Source organism: Spermophilus citellus (genome assembly GCF_964194105.1).
Source record: "Spermophilus citellus genome assembly, chromosome: 1".
Lineage (NCBI taxonomy): Eukaryota > Metazoa > Chordata > Mammalia > Rodentia > Sciuridae > Spermophilus > Spermophilus citellus.
Window position 1 is genome coordinate 206489469 of NC_138182.1, and position 13698 is coordinate 206503166.

The following is a 13698-nucleotide window of genomic DNA, read 5'->3' on the forward strand; positions in this document are numbered from 1 at the left end:
ACCAATAATCTTCAGCACATAATGTAAATAAAGAACTACTCCAAGACATACTGATATTCTTAGATATAAAAGTGAAAGATAGGATCCTTAGGCCATTCAGAGAAAAAATAGATCTACATAAAATAAAGCTGAAAGATATTAATATAAACTCCAGAACCATCTTAGATGCTCTTCAACAGATGAATGAATAAAGAAAATGTGGTACATATACTCAATGGAATATTGCTCAGAAGAATAAAATTATGGCATTTGCAGGTAAATGGATGGCACTGGAGAATATCACGCTAAATGAAATAAGCCAAACCCCAAAAACCAAAGGCCGAATGGTTTCTCTGACAAGCAGATACTGATCCATGATGCAGGGGAAGCGGATGAAGGAATTTTGGATTGTGCAGAGGAGAATGAGGGAAGGGGAAGGGGTGTGGGCATGGGAAGGATGGTGGAATGAGACAGACATTATTACCCTACATATACATATGATTGCACTATCAGTGTGACTCTGCACTATGTACAGCCAGAGGAAGGAGAAGTTGTACTCCATTCATATATAATCAGAATAAACTTTTTAAAAAAGATGTTAATATAAGGCTTCTCAACAGAAACACTAAAGACAACAGGAAAAATGTCAAGATTTCCTTAAATTTGTAAAAAGCAATTATTTTAAACTTAGAATTATTTAGTAAAATTACTGTCAAAGTATTAAACCGTGGTATGTAAGAATAAAAATGAGAAAAGTTGTTAGTTTACAATATGTCTGTAATATAACAGATATTTCGACTTAACAAAAATGTAATTATGATGACCATATTGAAAGGATGTGGAAAAAGTAGTACTATAGGATGTCAAAATATGATCTTTAGAATTCACATGTTGAAAATAGAAAGATAAGCATAATATTTTTAGTAATCTAGGGATAAATACCATAAAAAGTTAAATAATTGAAAAGTGTTTGATTTATGGAATGGTGTTAGAGCTAAAGTAAAATAGAGCAATGAATTTCTATACTTTAATGAGAATCTTCAATTCTATTTTACTTTCAATTATTTATATACATGTGTATGCACAGCCACCATACAATGTCAAATGAAGAACATGGAATTGGAATGATAAAGCTAGAAAACAAGAAAAGGCTTGCTTTACTATAGAAAAATCGCAGGTGTTAATTCATTCCAAATAAGAAAAATAAAAGGAATGGGGTAATGGAAGCTAATCCCAATGGGAAATTGTTTTAGGACAGTCACTTTAAAAAAAAAAGGCAGATGAGAACAGCTGAGGTATACTTATAAGTTACCAGGTTTCAAGTACTATAACTTATGCTCTAGTAAGGGAAAAAAAACATTTTTTTTCACTATTATTTAATATGGTTCTCAGAATACCAAATAATAAACATAAAATCGAGATTCAGGGACTAAATAATCAAGGAAGTCTCTAAATTTATGATCAAGAACTTTGTGAATCCTTACTTCACAGCCTCACCTTTAACTTGGCTCAGAAACTTGTTATGTGAAAGAAAGTCAAACAAAGATAGAGCTAAAATCTTAAGAGCTTCTTATTCTCTGTTCCACAATCAACCTCCACAAGGTTATCAAAATTACAATTCATATTTTCCTACGAATGGTTGGCTTCAGATACAACTTCTACTATAACTATGGATGCAAGTGTTCCTCCAGAATATTGAAGAGATTACCTTGAAACCTCAGCTCTTTAATAAGTTCATGAAAACTTGAACTTTTGGGAAAAAAATTTTGACAAATTTTGAAATGATATATATAACTTATTGTCTTTTTACATACTGAAAATAAACCACTCTATCAATATTTAAAATACATTAAACAGCTGGGTATACATAGCAGGCACTTTGGCAGGTGATTTATATATATTAGGAATAGATATTATTATATTTTAGTACCACTCTTTGGCAAATACTCTGATAACCGCTTTTATGTGATAATTCAGTTTATTTGTGGCATTCCATATTTTCTCTGAAAATTTTTTGTCCCATTTAATGTCTTACTCTAAAAGAAGAAGGCTGGATACTTCATGGCATTGTGAAGCCATTGTGTTAGTTATTGTTCTATTTAAGTAAGCAAACTAAAATACCCTATTTGCTTAAGTCAAAATTAAAATATAACAACAAAAACATGCACTCAGATACACTCCCTAACTGAAACAGTGAGGACTACATCTTTTCAGTCTAGTAACGTTGAAGATTTTTTCCCCCTCTTTATCCTGTATGGTGTAGTTTCCCATAAGATGCCATTTTATTTTTTTCCATTTGATTCTCAGAGTCATGTTTTGATGTGAGGCCTCTCTTTAACTCGGTTTACGAACTAACACCTTGTCTCATGAAAGACAAAGAAAGAAAGAAGACAAAAGGAGCAACAGCAAAAAATTTTACTCAAACCTTTAAATCCTTATCAGACAGAATATAAAAAACTATTTTTAAAATAAGAAAAAGTTTAATGTCATAAATAAATTATATTTAATTTTATAAGATAAAATAATAGCATAGTAGTCATGATAGAAAAATATGTTTATCCTTTGGGGAGACATACTGAATTATATATAAATTAAATGTCAAGGTGCCTTGTATATGTTTTAAAATATTTCAGCCCAAATGTGGCGGTGGGGTGCAAGGAAGGAATAACTTTTAAAAATATATGAGAAAACTGATTATTGAAGATAGGTGTTTTAGTCAGCTTTTTCACCACTGTAATGAAACCCCAACCAGCACAATTTTAGGGCTCACAGTTTCAGAGGTCTTAGGTCATAGAAAAGTGGCTCTGTTCCTAGGGCTTGAGGTAAAACAAAACATCATGGTAGAAGAGTGTAACAGAGGGAAGCAGCTCACAGGATGATCAGGATGATCAGGAAGCAGACAGAGATCTCTACTTGCTGAATACAAAATATATACCCCAAAGCCATGCCCCCAATTAACCACTTTGTCCAGCCATAGAACACCTGCCTCCAGCTACTACTCAGTTAATCCCACCAGCAGTCAATTTACTGATTATATCAAGGCTATAATCCAGTCGTTTCTCTTCCAAACCTTCTTGCATTGTCTCATACCTGAACTTTTGGGAGACCCCTCACATACAAACCGTAACAGTAGGTGAAATGTATGTGGGTACTTGTTTCACTATTGAAATATTTTTGTGTATCTGAAATTATTCATAAAAAGTACTTTTAAAATAACACTGAAATTAAGCCCAAGATACCAAATGCATAATACAAGAAGATATCAAATGCTACTAAAAACAAAACAAGCTAAGTCAAAAATTTCTGGAGGCTTGAGTTGGTAGGAAAATATTAATGGTAATTTTGATAAATTTCTGAAGACTGATGGTGGAGCACAATGAGAGTAAGTAATCCTGAGGAACTTTAGCTTTAGAGTCACCAACAATTTTGTGGGCTTAACCTCTAGATACATCACTGGATTCTCTTAGATTTGAAATTTTATGGCTATGGCAAGGTGAGAGGATAATGAATAAATATAAGATGCACCAATATCCTTTCTTATAACAAAGACATACTCTCCCAAGGAAAAGATTCTTCCAGAGTTTTATCTAGGTTGAGAAAGACATTAATCTCAAGGCAGGCTTCTTGTGCCTTTCTATATCACTTAAGCAAAAACAAAACAACAACAACAGTAAACTTAGTCGACAGGGATTAGGGCTTCCTGAAAGTAGATTAAGAATATTGCAGCCTGGAAAGAATGTAAAGCAAAGGGAACCTAAAATTATAGAACACTAGAGAAACACTCATGATGGAGACAGCTCCAAGCACAAGGTCCACCTAAGACACTTCAACCAGAAGATTACCAGTATTTCTTCAGAAGATTACGAAACATTCAACTGCCAACCTTGCACCACATCTTATTTTACCATCACACTCTAGGAGTTTCAGTGGGTCATAGTTGAGAGCTTCTAGTCACAGGCTTTCAGTGTACTATGTTTTTTTTTTTTTTTTTGTTGTTGTTGTTGTTGTTGTTTTTAATTTTTAGTTGTAGATGGACACAATACCATTATTTTATTTATTTACATGGTGCTGAGGATTGATTGAACCCAGTACCCCACACATGGGAGGCAAGCACTTTACCACTGAGCCATAACCCCAACTCTGTACTACTCTTTTGTAAACACCAAGGTAATCACTTTCATGCAGTTATTTAATCTATTAATGGTACTTCATATTTTCTGAGAATCCCCCCACCCCATTTAAGGTCCTATTATAAGAGAAGAGGCTGGATAGTTCACTGCATTGTGAAGATGCTGTGTTAAACCCTAATTACCTACTCCTGGGTTGATTGTTCCATTGACCAAGTGTACTAAGACTTTGCTAGCTTGTGGGGCACAGTGGTGCACACCTATAATCCCAGCAGCCCAAGAATGAGGCTGAGACAGGAGGATGGAGAGTTCAAAGTCAGCCTCAGCAAAAGTGAGGCACTAAGCAACTCAGTGAGATCCTATTTCTGAATAAAATATAAGATAGGCCTGGGGATGTGGTTCAGTGGTCCAGTGTCCCTGAGTTTAATCTGCAGGGGAAAAAAATTAAAAAGAAAGACTTTGTTAGTTTATGGCAGAGTGTTACCAGTTCTTACCTACCATCCTTTTGTTGTCAATCATTACACTTTCCGTATGTATACTCACCTATTACACTGTTAATTCCTGGTTTAAGTAGTTATCTTTTTTTGTTGTGTTTTTTTTTAAGAGAGAGTGAGAGAGAGAGAGAGAGAGAGAGAGAGAGAGAGAGAGAGAACTTTTAATATGAGAGAGAGAGAGAGAGAGAGAGAGAGAGAGAGAAAACTTTTGTAGTTCTCGGCGGACACAACATCTTTGTTGGTATGTGGTGCTGAGGATCGAACCAGGCCGCACGCATGCCAGGCGAGTGCGCTACCGCTTGAGCCACATCCCCAGCCCCCAAGTAGTTATCTTTTAGGTCAATTAAGAATTACACATCTTTTAAAATTTTCATTTTTTTTCTTCTCAGATTCTGCTCTTTATTGTAGATCTAATTTTCTAGCCCATACCATTAAAATAACTTTTCAGTATTTCTTACAAAGCAAGGCTTTAAACATTGCACTTTACTTTTTCTTTCTTTTTTTTTTCTTACATGGTTTCTGATGAAAATTTTGCTGTGATTCTGACCCTTATTTTTCAATATGCATGATGTTCCCACTCTCTCTCTGCCTTCTTTCAAGATATTCTCCTGGTCTTGAAATTTTTGCTGTTTAAAAATTCCGTACTGGGCTGGGGATGTGGCTCAAGCGGTAGCGCGCTTGTCTGGCATGCGTGCAGCCCAGGTTCGATCCTCAGCACCACATACCAACAAAGATGTTGTGTCCGCCGAGAACTAAAAAATAAATATTAAAAAAATTCTCTCTCTCTCTCCTCTCTCACTCTCTCTTTAAAAAAAAAAATAAATATAATAAATAAATAAATAAATAAAAATTCCGTATTTAGGTAGTATTTTGTTTGTTTTTTTTTTTTTGTCTTAGTTATATTGTTTTCTAAATCACATTTGGTGTTTTCTAAACTTCTTGGACCTCTAGTTTGCTATCTGTCATAACTTTTGTAAAGTTGTGGGCTATTATCACTGAAATATTCCTTCCATTCTATTTTCTGTTTTTGTTTTTGTTTTTTTTATTTTTTATTTTTTTGCTCAGCTGTGTTGAGCCTACTGATAAGCCCATTAGGGGCTTATATAGTGGTTTTTGTTCTTATGGTATTTTAGCTTCCAATATTTTTCTTTTGATTCTTTTTTAAAGTATCCATCTCTCTAATTGCAGTGCTCATGTATTTTTATATTAGGTCTTCTTTTTCCATTGGTGCCTTTACCATGTCACTCACAGTTATTTATTATTTATTTATTTATTCTTACTGAGAATTGAACTCAGGGGCACTTGACAACTGAGTCACATCCCTAACCCAGCTTTATATTGTATTAAGAAAAAGGGTCTCACAGTTGCTTAGGGCCTCACTAAATTACTGAAGCTGGCTTTGAACTTGTGATTCTCCTTCCTCACCTCCTGGGCCACTGGGATTATAGTCATGTACCATCAAGCCTGGCACTCCTAGTTTTTTAAAAATTCCCTGTCTGATAATTATAATGTCTAAGTCATATCTTAGACTGGTTAGGATGATTGGTTGGTCTTCAGACTATTTTTTACCCTTGACTTTTGGAATGCCAATATTTTTTTAATTGAAAACAGGACATGCTATATCTCAAATTGTTTCCATATTCAAAAGTTTATTATAAAAACACCAAGTGTACAAAATATACTTTAAGGATATGTTTAAATTATGCATTGCTTTTGAAAAGTGAAGGAAATTTATGTCTAAAACTAATAATAGAAACTGACTTAGGTAGGACATGTCAATTTTGTTACCAGTGATTACCTCCTTCAGCTGTGTTTGATATTTGCTGTAGCTGTAGGAACCAGAGGCTTTAAATTACTTACTGTCTTTGGTTTTCCTCTCTCTCTGACTTACTTTACCTACAAACTCTAAGATAGAGCATGTGTTTGTAAACTTTTTCAGCTATCATCCACAATTATTATCTGGTACCCTGTTAGTGTTCTGATTATCTCTATCAGATATGAGAGAGATATTTTTACCACTGACCTTATAAATACTGAAATACTAGCAAAGGTATATTATGAAGAACTCTATTGTAATGATTTTGATAATTTAGATGAAATGGATCAGCAGCTTGAAAGACACAGGAGAAATAGAGAACTTGAAAAACTGTACATCTGTTAAGAATATAACAGTTGGGTAAATGATTCTAGAAAAAGAAAACACCAAGTCCAACTGATTTCAGTGGTGAATTATACCAAAGTTTTGAGAAATAAATTTATACATAGATATATATACATAGGTCAGTATAGTATGCACACATATACTGCCTTGTCCTGTCAGCTATTGGACTTAGATATAACAACACCCTGGAAGAAGTGAGCAATCTTAACTCTCTGATCTTATTTTTCAATTGAATTCTTTAATAAATAGAAAAGAATTCTTGAAAAAATGTTGATTATAAGACTAGGAAAAATCATATAAAAGATGAGCCTGGAGCATCTTATGGAGCTGAAGAGCTAGGAGATATTCAATACACACAAAGAAATTAATTTCCAGCTGCTAAAATGGAATGAATCTGACCAACAAAAGCAGCAAAACAAATAAAGTAGTACAAAATATACATTCATGAGTTCATGCTGACAAAAAATATGATTCAATTAATAAATATACAAGGAGAATAGAGACAAAATCTTCTCTAGATCATTTCTGAATAGATTTTGTACTATCTCTGCTTGCATGGAGATGAAGCATGACTCTTTAAGGTAGAATGCACATAATCCCTTTCTTCTAAAGAATACAGCATGGAAATGAAAAAGGAAGCCTGATTTTTACACTGGAGTAAAGTGATAAGCATTACATCAGCTAGGAGATCAACATGATCCTCACCAGTGGTGAGTCATGTTGATGGCATATAACTTCTCTGTAATATAATGAGAATGGCACTTGACTTCTATAATCCCCCTTCCCCAAACCTACAATCCCAGTCTAATCATGAGAGAAACATCAAGCAAACCATAGCCGAAGGCAGTCTACCAAAGGCATGACTGGCTCTCTTCACATTGTTAAGATCGTCAAAATCAAGAAACTGTTGCAGTTGAGAGGAGCCTTAATTTCGTGTGGCATCCTGACTGGGATCCTTAAATAGAAGGACAACAGGCAAAAGTTCAGAAAAGCTGAAGTATGAGCTTCAGTTAGCAATGTATCAGTAATTGTTCTTTTGGAAGACACGTAAGATATTAATAATCAGGAACACTGTTTATAGGGGCTGTGGGAACTCTGTGCTATCTTTGCAACTTTTCTGTATATCTCAAACTGTTCCCATATTCAAAAGTTTATTATAAAAACACCAAGTGTACAAAATAAACTTTAAGGATATGTTTAAATTATGCATTGTTTTTGAAAAGTGAAGGAAATTTATGTCTAAAACTAATATTTCTGACATCTGGGAATATATTTAAATGTAGAAACATCTTAATTGACTTTTCATGTGAATGGTTACTTTCTAATTTATTCTAATTTAATGGTATTATGTCTATATAAATGAGGTTTAGCAAATAGAATGATGAGATTTTAATCATCAATTTAACCTAGACAGTATTGAGCAGATTTCTTTAAAATATTGAATTACAAAATCTTCAGCATGAATTAGAATGCAAGTAATTGTTTCATCACTTGTGTATTTTAAGATATAAAGTACAATTTTATATCTTGTTGAAATTAAAGGACAGTATTTCTGTGTATCTCAAATAGGAGTGCTTTCCTTCAACCTGCATAAAGGCCCTGTGGAAGAGAGAACTGTCAAAAAATAAATCCACTTCAAGCATTGATGATGTGACAAAAAAAAATTGATTCAAATAAGCATTTCCAGGAAAACATAACTAGAAAAAGTCTATATATTATTTGCTTCACCTAGGAATCTATTGAGCCATAAAATAAAATTTTTCAAGACTTAAACTTGAAATTTTGAAATTAAAGTGATAAATCACTATTAATTATTCTAATTTTAGGAAAATATTACAGTTATAGAAGAATATGTCATTTTTAAAAAGCAGTTAAAACTTTACTACAATACTTTTGCTCTAAATTGCACTTTGGGAAGATAAAGAGAAATGTTCATTACAAGTGAATGTAGACTTCTGAAAACAATTTCCAGGAATGTTTCTTCCTACTTTCAGTGAAGCATAGGTCAACAGCAAATTATTGTATGGTATTTTGAATAGATTAACTCATGAAAGCTTTCACAGTATTTCAGAGCCTGTCAGCATCAGAGCTGAGATGGGAACCCAGGTATTTTGACTCCAGAGTCTGTGCTCCCAACCATTCTACTCTTCCTCCTCCAGGACACTAGGCACTTAAAAAGTCTTGTAGTTTGAGTGATGGTAAACATAAGGAGAGAAACACAAAGATTGATTGTTAGGGACTGCTTCTGCATGTGCCCTAGGACTGATATTCATAATTGAGGCAATCACACATTTGGCCATTGGAAACCTATTTTCAGTGGAAGATTTCTCAGGAAATTTATGTTGAAATGTTGCTTGAAATGGATCCTAAGATTTGAGGGAGATTAAGTGATATTCAATCAAGGTTAAAATCAGGACATTTCAGAGCCAGACAGAAAAATGAAAAAGCTAATGATTATGAATAATCAGAGTGAGTGGTCAGCATGAGACACATAAAGTATGCACGAACAGTGCACCTGCTGTCATCCCTGGGTATTAGTCAGCTTTTCATCATTGTGACCGAAATACCTGACAAGACTCATAGTTTCAAAGAATTTGATCCATGGTTGCTGGCTTCAAGGCAGAAATACATGGCAGACAGGGCATATTGGAGGAAAAATCTTTAGTTCATGGTAGCTGGGAAACAGAGGAGGGCAACAGGAAGTGGCCTTGGTCAGGTATAGTCCCCAAGGCCAATGACCTGCTTTCTCCAGCCTTGCCCCACTGCCCTATAGTTTTCACAACTCCCAATAAATCCATATAAATTATTAATCCATCAAATCAATTAATCCATGGATGAGGTCCAATCTCTCATGATCCAGCCTTTGTACCACTGAACATTACTGCATTCATTGCCTGATACTTGAGCTTTGGGGGAAGTTTCCATGCCTAAACCATAACAACTTGCACTCTCACTTACTTTGCAACAGGAAATCATTAGCCCTTTGCTAACATCAGGTATACCCCTTATTCATTTGCTATCAAATTGCAAGGAGAATTTTTCAGATACCTAGAACATTTGTCAGCTAACTTTTTGAAAATGTAAAGGAAAATCTCAGGGATAAATTGAGAACACTCAAATTTCTATCAAGTCTAACTCTCTTCTATTTCTTTGGTGCTATAGATGGAATGTTTGTGTTCCCATGAAATTAATATGTTGATATCTAAACCCCAGCTGATGGTATTAGGAAGTGGAACTTTGGGGAGGTGATTAAATGATGACAGTGGAGTCCTCAGAATTGAAATTAGTACCCTTACACAAAAGAGACTCCTGAGAGTTGGGAGCCCCTTAAACTATATGGAGACATCTGTGAAAAGAACCAGGAAGTTGGTCCTCACCAGACACCAAATCTGTTAGTATTTTGAATTTGAACTTTGCAGATTCCAGAACCAAACAACAATTTTCTATTGTGCATAAGCCACCTATGATATTTTATTGTAACAGCTGGAAGAGACTAAGACATTTTATGTTTATGGTAACTTCTCTGCTATTTCAGTCTCATGAGATGATAGAGCTGTCTTCTCTTCCTGGCCTTGATAATGGAATGAAATAGAAGTTGGAGGATTCTTTCCAAAGTGAGTGAAATAATTTTTCCCCGTTAATTTGAGGCAAGGTTGAGGCTTTACTGTTTAATAAGCAATTGAGTAAGAAGCACACACACACACAAAAAGTTTTTAGGGGGCTAAAACCTCACAAACACAAAGTAACATTATAAATTACAATTTCTTTTTTCTTCGGGTGGGCACTGGGGATTGAACTCAGGGGCACACAACCACTCAGCCACATCTCTAGTCATATTTTGTATTTTATTTAGAGACAAGGTCTCACTGAGTTGCTTAGTGCCTTACTGTTGCGGAGGCTGGCTTTGAACTCTCAATCCTCCTTTCTCAGCTTCCCCAGCTGCTGGAATTACAGATGTGCACCACTGCTCCCAGCTAAGAAATACCATTTCTTAATTACACTCGGAAGGTCTTTTATACACCATACCCTGCTCCTGATTCTTATTCAAACTTTACCTGGAATGAATGCTGGAGAAAGGATGCTACCTTCTCCTAACCAATTCCCTGGGTTTCTGATGGATAGGCCCTAATGACACCCTACATACAACTTTGTCCCAACTACTATCATTTGTCCCTGCCCCTGTCCACTCTACTCCAGATTGCTCTCTAGAACTGGGGATATAAAACTCACTGCTGGATGTAGTACCAGAAATTATCATTCTTTACTTTGATTTCAGTTGCGAAAGACCTTGTTCATCTTTTCTTTATTCTTCTCCATGATTATTCCATGTTGCTGGTCCTCAAGAACATTATAAGCCAGCTCCATTTCATCCTGATCTGCTCTAATTTTCTCAGGCACCTTTATAAGGCATTCCTTATACTTTTTAATCTATGGTTTTAAGATAGTGTTTTATTTTAACATGGTTCTTATAACAAAGTATCACAGCATAGTTGGCTCATATTCATAGAAATATACTTTCTCACTGTGTTGGAGTTAAAAAATCCAAAAGCAATGTGTTGGCAAGGTCATGTACTCTCTAAAAAATCTTGGAGAGGATTTTTCATGGCTTGCAATCTTTGGAGTTTCCTAGCATGTAGCTCAATAACCCCAAAGTTGGCCTCTGGACTCACAAGCCCTCATTCCTTCTCTCTGTTTTTGTGTTCAAATTTCTCTCTTCTTGAAAAGACATCAGTCATTGGATTAGGTCTACCCTGATCCAATATGACATCATCTTAACTTGATTACTTATGCAAAAAACATATTCCTAATAAGGTCACATTGTGAGACTCTGGTAGATATGAAATTTTGAGATGATATAATTAAGCTCAGTATAGGTAGTATCTGCAACTTGCACCAGTAGCTTGTATCCTTGATCAAGAAGACAATTGCAGGCTGGGGTTGTGGCTCAGTGGTAAAGTTTTTGCACCTCATATGTGAGGCACTGCATTCAGTCATCAGTACCACATAGAAAAATAAATAAGTAAAATAAAATTATTAAGAAAAAAAAAGAAGACTGTTTTCTATCTGACAACCAATTGTATCAGACCTCCAAAAGTGTCTATCCTCAGGCACATATCACTTTTAGTAGACTTTTCTAAATAGTCCTCAAGCACATAGCACTTTTAGTAGGTTTTTCTAAATAGAAGTCTCTGTATCATATCACATCATTTCAGGTTTACACTGTCTTAGATATCTGAAATTAGTGCAAATAACACATGTTTTACACATATATAACATGCTAATCAGCTGTATCATTTTATGTTTTAAAGATTAAGAACATTCCATGGATTATTTGTGAATATAACTTTCATATAAAATACATTTTTTTCCTACAGAGATAAATCTCCAGAAAACTGAGGTTAACATTTTTTTTTTTGCTTCAGATTGTTAGACAATAAAGAATTTTAACATTTTGTGTTATAACCAGAATGGAAAACTTTTAAGAGTTGGAATGATGAACCTAATGTTCCATGGAAGATAATATTCTATTATTTTTTAGTTGAAAAAGTATTATTATTTTTCTTTTATTTCCCTAAAAGAAGAAATAAAAAATTTCCATAAACAAGTGAAAAGTTCTGCAACTCAAAGTGATTTTAAGTAATAAAAGTTGGTATAGTGGGCTGGGGATGTGGCTCAAGCGGTAGCGCGCTCGCCTGGCATGCGTGCGGCCCAGGTTCGATCCTCAGCACCACATACCAACAAAGATGTTGTGTCCGCCAAATATTAAACTTTAAAAAAAAAAAGATGGTATAGTTCAGGATTCAAATAAATTTACATATGGAAATTGCTGCCAAGAACTATATAGAAATAGAAAATGGTGTCACAGTAGATAACTAGAGAACAAAAGGAAAGTAGGCAATAGTCTGGTCAACTTCTGTAGTGTTCTCAAGACATTTGAATCATTCTGGCTTTCTATCTTCTTGCATTAAAATGTGGGTGTTTTGTAATTAATTTATTTCTCAATGATGAAAATAATCTTATTTTCTAAGTCTGGGAATATTTTGGAAGACATAGTCCCTACATCAAAGAGAAAGTGCTAGTATGGGTGACAAAGGGAGTGGACACTATGGTAAGTGCTGAGGTAAGGGCAACATGGACAAAACAGCAGCACACATAGAACATGGATGTCTGTTTTAGTCAGATTTTCACTGCTGTGACTAAAAGGATGCAATCAGAATGATTATAGGGGAAGAAAATATTATTAGAGGGCTCATGGTTTTAGAAGTCTTAGACCATACAACAACGTCGGCTCCATTCCACAGTGTTCAAGGTGAGGCAGGACACCATGGCAGTTTGGTAGAAGGAACCAGGTCACATGATAATCAGCAAGGAGAGAGAGAGAGAAAGAGAGAGAGAGAGAGAGAGAGAGAGAGAGAGAGAAATAGAGAGATAAAGAGAGAAATAAATAGAGAGATAAAGAGAGAGAGAGAAATAGAGAGAAAAAGAGAGAAATAGAGAGATAAAGAGAGAGAGAGAAAGAGAGAGATAAAGAGAGATAAAGAGAGAGAGAAATAGAGAGATAAAGAGAGAGAAATAGAGAGATAAAGAGAGAGAGAAATAGAGAGATAAAGAGAGAGAGAGAGATAAAGAGAGAGAAATAGAGAGATAAAGAGAGAGAGAAATAGAGAGATTAGAGAGAGAGAGAGAGAGAGAGAGAGAGAGATCTCCATTTGCCAGATACAAATATATATCCCAAAGCCTTCCCCTAATTCCCACCTCCTCTAGCCACATTCTACCCTTCAGTCACCACTCAGATAATCCCTATCAATGCATTAATTCATTGATTGGGTTAAGAATCTCACAACCCAATCATTTCTCCTCTGAATCTTCTTGAATTGCTTCTCACATAAGCTTTTGGGAGACACCTCACATTCAAACCATAACAGATGTCAATGAA